The sequence below is a fragment of the Python bivittatus genome, unplaced genomic scaffold (genome assembly GCF_059951505.1).
Source record: "Python bivittatus isolate LINGU-HERP-01145 unplaced genomic scaffold, Pbiv_v1 ctg000160_np1212, whole genome shotgun sequence".
NCBI lineage: Eukaryota > Metazoa > Chordata > Lepidosauria > Squamata > Pythonidae > Python > Python bivittatus.
The window spans coordinates 9,418,893-9,429,906 of NW_028277076.1; positions in this window are offsets into that span (position 1 = coordinate 9,418,893).

An 11,014-nucleotide genomic window follows, 5' to 3' on the forward strand; every position below is an offset into this window, starting at 1 on the left:
TTTGGCCTGATTGCTTGAGATGGACCGTCCCCCAAATTCCCAGCAAAGCCTCCGCTTGCTTAACCCTTCCAGCCTGGCACGCTATTTATTCGAAGGCAGTTGGCAGTTTGGGACTGACGACGTCCAGCGCAGATGCCTCTCAAGCGCGGCTAATGAAAAAGCCCCATTTTGCGGGGCCGATGCTCCCGCCAGCTGCCCACCCCATTTCCTAGCATATGGAACCAAGCCGGACTCGTGTTAGCAAGGTCGCTCCCCAGAAAGCGAGAATTTATGACATGCAAATCAGCAGCTGCAATATGGCTGCCTTTAGCCTCCCCGTCGGAGAAGATGGGCAACCCCAGAGCTCAACGAGCCACAAAGGCTGATTCTCCTCTGGGCCCAAGAGGTGGACTGTCCCATCCCTCGAAACTGAGCCGGCCAATGTAGGTTTAATCCTTGCCAGAGCTGGACTCATCCACATCTTTGGTGAGTTGAACTACTGGGGAATTCCCAGAGCTCCAATGCCCCCCCCCCCAATTCTACTCCACGTGGCTTTCTTTTTAAAAAAATAAAATTCTAGAATTCTGCCTTCCTTCCTTCCTTCCTTCCTTCCTTCCTTCCTTCCTTCCTTCCTTCCTTCCTCCCTCCCTCCCTCCCTCCCTCCCTCCCTCCCTCCCTTCCTTCCTTCCTTCCTTCCTTCCTTCCTTCCTTCCTTCCTTCCTTCCTTCCTTCCTTCCTTCTCATTGAGTTGGGCAAGCTCCTTCTGAGTTGCTCATGGCTGCAAATTTGGCAAATTCAGGAGCATCCAAACAGCCCTAAACCCGAGGCATTTAGGGGAACTTTTTCCCCAATGCGTGCATTTGGGGGGCAGTTTCTGCAAACCATGTTCCCCGAATTAATCAATTGATGTATATCCCTTCCTATCAACATACACATTTTCTTACAGATATTTCAGCCCACATGCTAGCTGGGGAATCCTGGGAGTTGAAGTCCACACATATTGGCTGGGGAATTCTGGGAGTTAAAGTCCGCCCATCTTAAAGTTGCTGAGGCATTAGAGGAAGGTAGCAGCTGATCTAGGGAAGGAATTATGTGGATACAACCACCCTCTTTTCTGTTTTACAAAACTAAAGCAAATCCATTCCCCCAAGGAGGTCGGGATGGAATTAAAGATGGAAAAACTGGCTGATGGAGTTTGGAAATGGAGAGCAGGAAAGGGAACTGGGTGTAAATCAGGAAGAACCTCCTTGTCACGTCAACTGGTCATGCCCTGGTTGAAGTGGAGAAGTTCTTTGCTGATGTTCCCAAGAGAGAAATGGACCGATAGAAGCGAATATGTGTAGCTCAGGGTTGACCTGTGGAGTCCTTGGTGCTCTCTGAGCTTGGTTGTTTTCTTGCAGACGTTTCATTACCCAACCAGGTAACATCATCCATGCGAGGGAGGGTGGGGTCTGCTCCCTGTTTATATACCGCAGCTTGCCCTGCCAGTGTGGGTGGGGGAGTTTTTTTTCTTTTTTCTTGGTAGCTCCTAGATTAGGCTGTTGCTTATTGCTTGAATGTTTGTCTGAGCTGGTAGTTCCTTGAACCACCAAAGAGACCACCAGAAACACCACCAGAAAAATGAGAGTTGCGCAATGAAGAAATGCAAGAATTTGCGAGGGTTGGACCTGGCCAGGGAATGCCTGTCCCCCCACCCCTTCAAAGTCAAGTTAGGATTGATGGCTGTTTCCCCACTCGCACCTAATCCTGGCACAACCCCCTTCTTCTTCGGCACCCCGAGCGGTTGCCTTCTTCTCGTCCCCAGCCCGTGAATTAGATGGGGTGAACGTTCTCTCCCCTCTTCTGACACCGTGGGCCCGGAACAGCCTCGAGGCAGGCTGGGTCGCCCGTTTCCTGGGAGGGAGGTCACGGGTCGGTGGGGAACGTAAAAAAGCAACTGAGGCAGGAGAAGGGCCAGCCACATTTCTGTGGGGGGACAGCATTTCAGCGCACCTGCGGGCAAAGGCTCTGGGGATGGCTGGAGAGCATGAAACCCCTTAGTTAGTGGAGGGAGGGGGGAGACTTTGGTAGTCCAGACAAGGAAGCTAAAACCACGAATGCTGACACTGCCTGTATTGTGAGGTTTCAGTAACCGAATCTTGCAAGTCTGAAGGCGCTCCCCCTCGCCCCTGCCTTTACGCCGCAGAGAACTAGGGAGGCTCAACTCTGAGACACGTTCTCCACCCCCCTCCGGTTTTGGACTCAGACTTCTCTTATCTGACTTTGTCTATCTGTGGCTCTTCCTCCTGTCTCCCAAGGTTATTCTCACAGCCCATTTTCTTCTTTTCCCATCCCTCCCTCCCTCCCTCCCTCCTTCTCTTCCTCTTCCTTCCATCCTTCCTTCCTTCCTTCTCTTCCTCTCTCTCCTTCTTTCCTCTTCCTCTTTTCCCATCCCCTCCCTCCCTCCTTCATTCTCTCCTTCCTTCCTTCCTTCCTTCCTTCCTTCCTTCCTTCCTTCCTTCCTTCCTTCCTTCCTTCCTTCCTTCCTTTTTTCCTTTCTCCCTCCCTCCCTTCCCTCCCTCCCTCCCTCCTTCCTTCGCTTCCTCTCTCTCCTTCCTTCCTCTTCCTCTTTTCCCATCCCCTCCCTCCCTCCTTCATTCTCTCCTTCCTTCCTTCCTTCCTTCCTTCCTTCCTTCCTTCCTTCCTTCCTTCCTTCCTTTTTCCTTTCTCCCTCCCTCCCTTCCCTCCCTCCCTCCCTCCTTCCTTCGCTTCCTCTCTCTCCTTCCTTCCTCTTCCTCTTTTCCCATCCCCTTTCTCCTTCCTTCCTTCCTTCCTTCCTTCCTTCCTTCCTTCCTTCCTTCCTTCCTTCCTTCCTCTTTTCCCATCCCCTTCCTCCCTCCCTCCCTCTCCTTCTGCCCTGCCTACAAATGGTGAGATTTCCCGTTTTCCTGTCCTCAGCACGGTTTACCCGCTTTGCAGAGCCTGGGTACAGGTGGAATTCTTTGCTTTTCCTCGCATGCTTTGCATAGGGCGCCCACCGCCCGACAGGAGCAACAGAAGCGGCTCCCAAATTAATTTAGATTTCATGCAGCCTTGCTGGGCCAGCTGGATTTGGCAGGCTGGGTCTTATCTGGGAACCGTTCAAACCTCCCAAGGGGACACTTAGCAGTTTATAAATCTGTCAGGAGGGCAGAGCGGATGACGGGAGCTTTCACCACGAAAGGCTTTTAAAGAAGCAGCATTGCCTCCGTCCCCGGGGGCCATTTAAAAAAAAAACTGCACGTGCTGGAGGTATTTGGGCTGCACTTTTATGCAGAAGCAGGGAAAGAAGTGGGAGATTTTTCCAAAAAATCATAACCTAGCAACGGGAAGCAGACACGTTGGCTCCTTTGTTTCAGAGTACATCTATTTGCAACTCTGCCTTTCCTTTAAAAACATAAAACAATATCAAAGTGGGTTTGTGCTTTGGGGGTCCGCATTTAAATTTTAATAACATAATAAATAAAAATATAGTATTACACAAATAACAGAAATGCTACAGTTATTTATGCGAGGGCGCATTCTGGAGAAGAAGATCACCGACGTATCACAGCCACAAATTCATTTCTGCCTCTTGCCCAACCCTCCTCTGGATCCAGCTGTTTCTTGCATGTCCCCAAGTCCAATCCACAGTTAAATTTCAGCTCCTATGCACACATTTCAGGCAGTCTGCCATGCTGGTTTGTAATGAATTTATTTAATCTTATTCAGGATACACACGTGCCACACGTCACTTCTTACTAAGCATCCTTGCCATTTTCAGCAAGGATAGCAGGCTGAGACCTGCCAACCCTGGGAAATCCCGCTGTGGGGCGATGGGTTCCCACTGCAGGAGGAGGCTGGACAGTCATTTCTCTGGATGGTTCTATTCATTTTAAATCATTTTTACTGAAGAAATAAAACTGAACTGGATGGTTTCGAGGCCTTTCCTGCACATTGCAGGAGGTCAGGCGATGTGATTCTCATGGTCTTTTCCAACTCTACAAATCTAGAATCCTATGATTTCCATGGAACTACTTAGGATAAAGTAGACCCACTTCTTCATCCAAATCTGCAGGATTTCGAACTACATTTCTCTCTCTCTCTCTCTCTCTCTCTCACACACACACACACACACACACACACACACACACACACCCAAATGGAGACAGGGAACCTCTTGCTGCTGTTCACCAAGTCATGGTTTTCTGCGTGACCATGACGGTTGATCCCGAAACAGGCCATGAAATGCAGCAACAAGAGGCAGCCTTGGAAGGGATTCAGGCGCAAAAGCAGAGGAAGGGCGCAGCAGATCAAGAGCCCAGAGAGGTCTTTCCATGGAAGCAATTTGCAAATCTTGGTGGGGGTGTCTGCCCTAAAGCAGTTGAGGGATCTGGGAGGCTGAAGACTTTCAGGAGAAATGAAAAGGTGCAACGAGGGAGGGAGGGAGGGAGGGAAGGAGGGAAGGAAGGAAGGAAGGAAGGAAGGAAGGAAGGAAGGAAGGAAGGAAGGAAGGAAGGAAGGAAGGAAGGAGAGAAAGAGAATAGAAAGGGAGAGAAGGAGGCAGGGAGGAAGGCAGGCAGGCGGGCAGGCAGTGAGAACTATTCAGCAGCGGAACATCTTGCCTCCTGGAGTTGTGGGCACTCCATCGCTGGAGGCTTCCAAGAAACGATTGGACCACCATTGGTCCGAGATGGTCTGAGGACTTCTGCCTTCAACAGGGGGTCGGACTGGAAGACCTCGAGGTCCCTCCCAACCCTGGGATTCTCTGATTCTAGGAAGGAAGAGGGGGACGGGGAGGGAGGAAAGAAGGAAGGAAACAGGGAAGGAAGGAGAGAGAGAGAGAGAGAGAGAAAGGAAGAAGGGACAGAAGTAGGTGGGGAAGAAGGAAAGAAGGGGGAGGGGAGGGGAGGGGAGGGGAGGGGAGGGGAGGGGAGGGGAGGAAGCCCACCAGCTCCCACCCGCTTTGCTTCTGGCCTCCTCGGGAAGACAAATGGGCCATCGAAAGGCGAGGCCGTTGCCCGCCCGGGCCCCGCGGCACCTGCTCCCTCCCCTCCCCTCCCCTCCCTCCCTCGCCCGCCTGGCACTGGGCAGCCTGTCCCGTCCCTCCTGTCCAGGCCGCCCGTGCCAGCTACACGCCGGGGCGCGGGGGGGGGTGGGGAATTGGGCTGCCCGGGAGGGCCCCGTGGCGGCTGCCCGCGTCCCTGCGCTTCATTAGGCCCCAAATTGTGACATTAATCCTAACGGCTCTTCGGGGATGTCGCTGTCAGCTGTGATTTACTCGCCTCCAGCTGACGGGGCGGCTTCGCGGGCAGCGGAGGGCGGGGGGCTGGGAAGCGGCCGCGATCCCCCCCTCCCCAAGAGAGGGAATAATCCCGGGGTAAGTAGCGGGAGAAGGACATTGAGGCCCCCGAGGAAGCTCTCGCGTGCAAGTGGAAAAGGGGGATCCTGATTATTCTCTCCCCGAAGCTAAAACGAAGAAAAGATCGGAAGCTGGAAGAGGAAGGCAGACTTCTTCTATAGCTTGGCGGGGATGTTTGGAAAAGGGCCAGGTGTTTAAAATTCCTGACCAGCGGTGTCCGCATGGAGGGGGGTCAAAACAGTCAAGATGGCGGCCCCAACCGCGCGACCGATGGAAGCCCTGCGGTTTTTTGATGGCATCACAGAGTTAAAAACAAACACGCCTTCAGCCGCTGCTGGATCTCTCGGTCGGGATCTGCTACATCCACGTCAGCCATTCGGCCAGGGACATCAACTATTTTGATATTTCGTTTTACCCCCGGCTCCTGCGGCTGTTTGATCCTTCCTTGTCTTGCAAATGCCCTTCGGAGAAGGGGCGTGTTAAAATGACTCGGGGGAAAAAGGCCCTTCTTTTTACTCCCCAAGGAAATCTAAGATTTGAACGGGGAAGAGAAATGAAGGGGAACGAAAGATGACTCTCCCACCGACAAAAGGGAAAAACCCACCTGTCCTCTCCCCTCTCCAGTTCTTTCACTGGGAGCGGAGCCCTGTTTAAAAGGCGAACGATTTGGGGAAGCAGCGCCTGGGGTCTCGCTTCGGGGAAATCAGCGCCAACGGCTGAAATCAAGCAAAGCGCTTTGAGACGGACGACGCGGGGCTCAGCGCGTCGCAAGGCGCAGAGACCGAAGTCACTCGAGGTCTACTAATCACCTTTAATGCTCCTTCCTTTTGAATCGCGGTTTAAATGTCGGTCTCCTTGGTTCCCACCTGGCTATTTATAACTCCCCAGTTTAGCAGGTCCGCTGCTGCCTGGAAACGGCGTTCAGGGTTGCTCTCATTTTCTTTCTCTTGTTTTTTACTCCCGGTCAAGGAGATTAGGTGACCGACTCTCTGGACGCCCAGAGGGTCCCCGAATCAAGAACTGGCGAACCTCTGGAAACCATCCAGGAAAACTGGCCATCTTAGCAAGGAGGAAGCCGCCATTCAGAACGAGATGCTATCCAGGCTGGCTTCCCCGTGTATTATATATTATGCAGCAAAGCAAATACAGATATTTGGAGTGTGGCTTCTTTTCTGAAGTTTGCACCAATACGTCTTGCAAACCGGTTGGAGAGCAAAGATGGGGGAAGTCAGAAATTAAATATTTACCTCTATAATAAAGGCGGGATAAAAATCTAATAAATAAATTTAAAGAATTATCTTTAGGGGTGTTCCCCCCCCCCTTTTTTCCTTCTTTTTTTAACATTTCTAAATAACATAGTGTAGATGTTGGCAACATGACGCTCCAAAATGTATATTTCTTTTTTTTTAATCATAAAAACAACGTAGTACACTCTGCTTGGTATCTCTTACTAACATTATATTGAGCAATAATTGTATATGCTCTGTAATTATCTGTTCATGTGTAGATCATCTTTTTTTTTAAATACACCTTTGTTTTAAATAAAGGAAAAGGGTTATATTAGATATGTTTTGAACAGTTTCCATTGTTTTGCCTTTGTATTTGTGAGCCCCCATGACTCTATGGGAGAAGGCAGCTATAATAAATCTAAGCGATTATAATTTAATAAGACTCACAGAAACAATAATAAAACAAGCACAGAGTAATGTTGATGCACCTTTTAAAAGAGGGAAATGAATATATGAATATATACACACACACAGAGAGAGTATATATTATCTATCCATATCTCTGTATGCTGCATTATTGCTAAATAAAGTTTTAACTGTTCAAAAAAACCAGACCCCCTCCCACTGCCCCAAGTAACCAACTCCAATTTACAGCTGCATTTCTCCTTTTCCTTTTACTGTTGTCACAATGTGGGAATTGGTCCACATGCAACCATTTGATCTAGATCAAGCAGCTTTCCCAGGGGTTAGGCTAGGACCAGGGAAGATCCTGGTTCAAGTTCTCAGCTCTGGAAATTTCTCTGAGTGACTTTAAGCTGATGGCTGTCTCTCACACCAGCTTACCTTTCTTTCATGGTGGGGAGATGGGGGGGCATTGGAGAAGGGAGTGTTATATACACTGATGTGATCTCCTGGAGGGAAGAAGAAAGAGAAAGATGGGGTAGAAAAAAATTTTTCTTTCTTTTTTCTTTCTTTCTTTCTTTCTTTCTTTCTTTCTTTCTCTTTCTCTCTCTCTCTCTCTCCTTCCTTCTTTTCCTTCCTTCCTTCCTTCCTTCCTCCCTTCCTTCCTTCCTCCCTTCCTTCCTTCCTCCCTTCCTTTCTCTCTCTCTCTCTTTCTCTTTCCCTCCCTCCCTCCTCTTTTTCTTTCTTTCTTTCTTTCTTTCTTTCTTTCTTTCTTTCTTTCTTTCTTTCTTTCTTTCCTTTCTTTTTTTCTCTTTCTCTCTCTCTCTCTCTCCTTCCTTCTTTTCCTTCCTTCCTTCCTTCCTTCCTTCCTTCCTTCCTTCCTTCCTTCCTTCCTTCCTTCCTTCCTCCCTTCTTTTCTCTCTCTCTCTCTCTCTTTCTCTTTCCCTCCCTCCCTCCTCTTTTTCTTTCTTTCTTTCTTTCTTTCTTTCTTTCTTTCTTTCTTTCTTTCTTTCTTTTTCTTTTTCTTTCTTTTCCTTCTTCCTTCTTCCTTCTTCCTCCTTCCTTCCTTCCTTCCTTCAGGAAAAACAACGCAGAGAGGTTCCCAGATCCTAACTTTGTAGTCCGGAAGGAATCACACTCTGAACTACACAATATGAGTCACTTTTCTCCACCCATTAAGAGCATAACCTTTTTCAGTCTAAGAGTGTTTATGGAAGAACAGTGGAAAACAAAAGTCCATTTTCTTTTTTAGGATCAGCAGTATTTAAAAAGGTAGGAAACTGCTTTGATCCACACATCAGCCCAACAATGAAGAACTTTGAAGATCCACACAACTAAGGATTGGTTCATTCAGCTCTAGTTATGACTCCTGAGCTGGAGGGCTTTTTAAATTAATCGTCTTTGCTTTTACAAATATCCTTCATTCTGGGGGAAATTGTATTGACCATTGATGATAAACATGTCTCTACTTAGCTGCACAAACTTATATGCCAAAGTTTCTTTCTTCTGCTTTTTAAATTTTACACATTTGTTTCTGCCCCTTTTAAAACAATCCTGTATTTTTGGTTTGGGTCTTGATGTCGTGTTTGTCCAGTCAAACCAAAGATTACACCTTTCTGTAGCACCCTTTAAGAGAAGAGAACACGCCAAAGGAAGTAAGGACAGAACAGAATGGAATTGTATTAAATTGTAAGAAAAGCTAATTTAATTTTAAAAACTTAATCTAATTCTAATTAAATACAGATTATATGGTTACACTTGTATATTTATTGTCACTGTCTCTTCAAAATTCACATTTCTGATTCCTTTTGGAGGAAGGAAGGAAGGAGAAAGGAAAGAAAGAAAGAAAGAAAGAAAGAAAGAAAGAAAGAAAGAAAGAAAGAAAGGGAGGAGGGAGGGAGGGAAGGAAGGAAGGAAGGAAGGAAGGAAGGAAGGAAGGAAGGAAGGAAGGAAGGAAGATTTTTAACCACTCTTTCCTTCCCCTTTGGCCATCTCATGCCATATGTTGACCATGGTAATTAAAGCAAAACCAAGTTCCAGAAGTATGTCTAAATCCAGAGCAGCCTGCTGCTTTCTTCCATTCAGTCTCAGTGAGGATCCTGATACCCAGACCCAATTCCACATCCTGTAGGACCTCTCTTGATCCATTATTTATTCATTGGTTAATTTATTTCAGACGTTTTACATTTTCTGTTTAAGCAGAAAAGCCTCCAGAACAATTGTTTCATACAATCAGAGAAACAATCCAATCTAAGCTGGCTAGTTTATAACCTAACGAACATAGCATAAAAGGAAGAAGGTATCCAAAGGGAAGAGGAAAAGCAAACCACCAGTTTTTACATTTCTGTGTCATGACCCATTGGAAAAGAAAGTCAAATCAAGGGGCTCTCTCAGCAGACAGATGCAACCTCCCTGCTCCCCATCTCTTTGACCTGCGGCTGAGTTGGTAAAAAATGAGAAAGAATGGAAAGAACATTAAATGATTTCAGAATAGAAGGTTTAGGGATTAACAGGCTCTGTGCAACTCAGCTGCTTGGGACATATACCAGAGAAGCCGTGTGAGAACATAACTAGAGTTTTTAAAAAATTATGGTTACAGCTTGTATTATTTTATCACATTGTCACCAGCACAGAATAGAATGGAACTATTCCTGCCTGTGATTGGAACTATATTCCTAAAATTTCATTGGCCCCTTTGTAGCCATTTCAAATCCAGCTTGTGATCGGTTGCAATTTTAAAATCCTTTTTCACACTTATGACCGCCCCCTCCCCAACGAGCCTCCGTCCTGTACCTGCATTTGATTTTTTCTTCCTATGTGAAAAACTCCAAATGTGTTAAATTCCAGGCTGTGCCGTTCACCACCCGCAGCTCTACGCCCAACAAATCGCGTTTGGGATTTTCTGGAGAATTATCTCCCATGTTCAGTTTTGTGAACTGCAGATTTGATCAGCATTCATTCCACGTTATCCACAAGCCATCTTTTACCTATAACCCTTCTATGCTTGTCAAACGTTTCTCCCATCTTTTCTCTTCACGTGAAAAAACGGCCACGGCGAAAAACCTCCACGGTGCCCTTGGAGTCTCGTTCCACCAAGAAGGTGGATCTGATTCTTTTAATCAGGGTGCATTTCTTTTAATCAAGATGCATTAAATTTCGCGAAAGACCTCATCAATCTTTAGCTGACAAATTTATTGAAAGTCTTAATGGTATTTGATTAGAGAGAAAGAGACACCAAACATTACACATAACCTACACTTAATATTTAATTTTACAGGTTATGAGATAGATAGATAGATATATGTTTTGCCGTACTTAAATCATCTGTCTGCTCTCGCCTGCTGTGAAAACACACAAGATAAAGGGCTGATCCATTTTTCTTTTTAAAAAAGTGTCATCAGGCTGTTCTTGAACATATAAAAACCGAGCCTGGATTTTAAAGGTTTTTAATAAAAGACGGGGACAAACTGCTGTGTGTGAGAAAGCGTTTGGCAACCGGAAAGCAAGGGCACAAACTTGACAAACGTTGACAATACATTTGTCGATCGAATGGACTTTCTTCCACTGCATCGGGTCACTTCCTCCACAGGAGTAAATAAATTCACAACTTTGAGAAATCTCAGCTGGTTTTAATCCTTTGTCCTTTGGTGGCACAACAGAAAGTAAGCGAAGAAACCGATATTGCAGCAACCGTTTGTCAAGGGAAAGGGTTGGGGTGATCAATTAAAAATAGTTTAGCAAATGACCGGATTGCTTGGGCACCGGCTTTAGAAACCTGTCAGTTCTGATTGCACGGATCCAGATCAAAACTGCAAATGGTAAGCGTTTTCTTAAAAAGAAGTCTTCCTGTTCCACTGGGTCTATGTGCCGTGCACTGTCTACGCTACTGCAGATTTAACAGAATAATGGATGTATGAAAATTCATGTGATTGACGGTGACCTCTTTAACCAGGTCTGATTGAGAACAGGGTTGGGTTTACAGGCTGCCAATCAATGCAGGGGGGGTACCCAGGCCCTCCCTCCAGCTGCCAATTTGAAAAGGGGT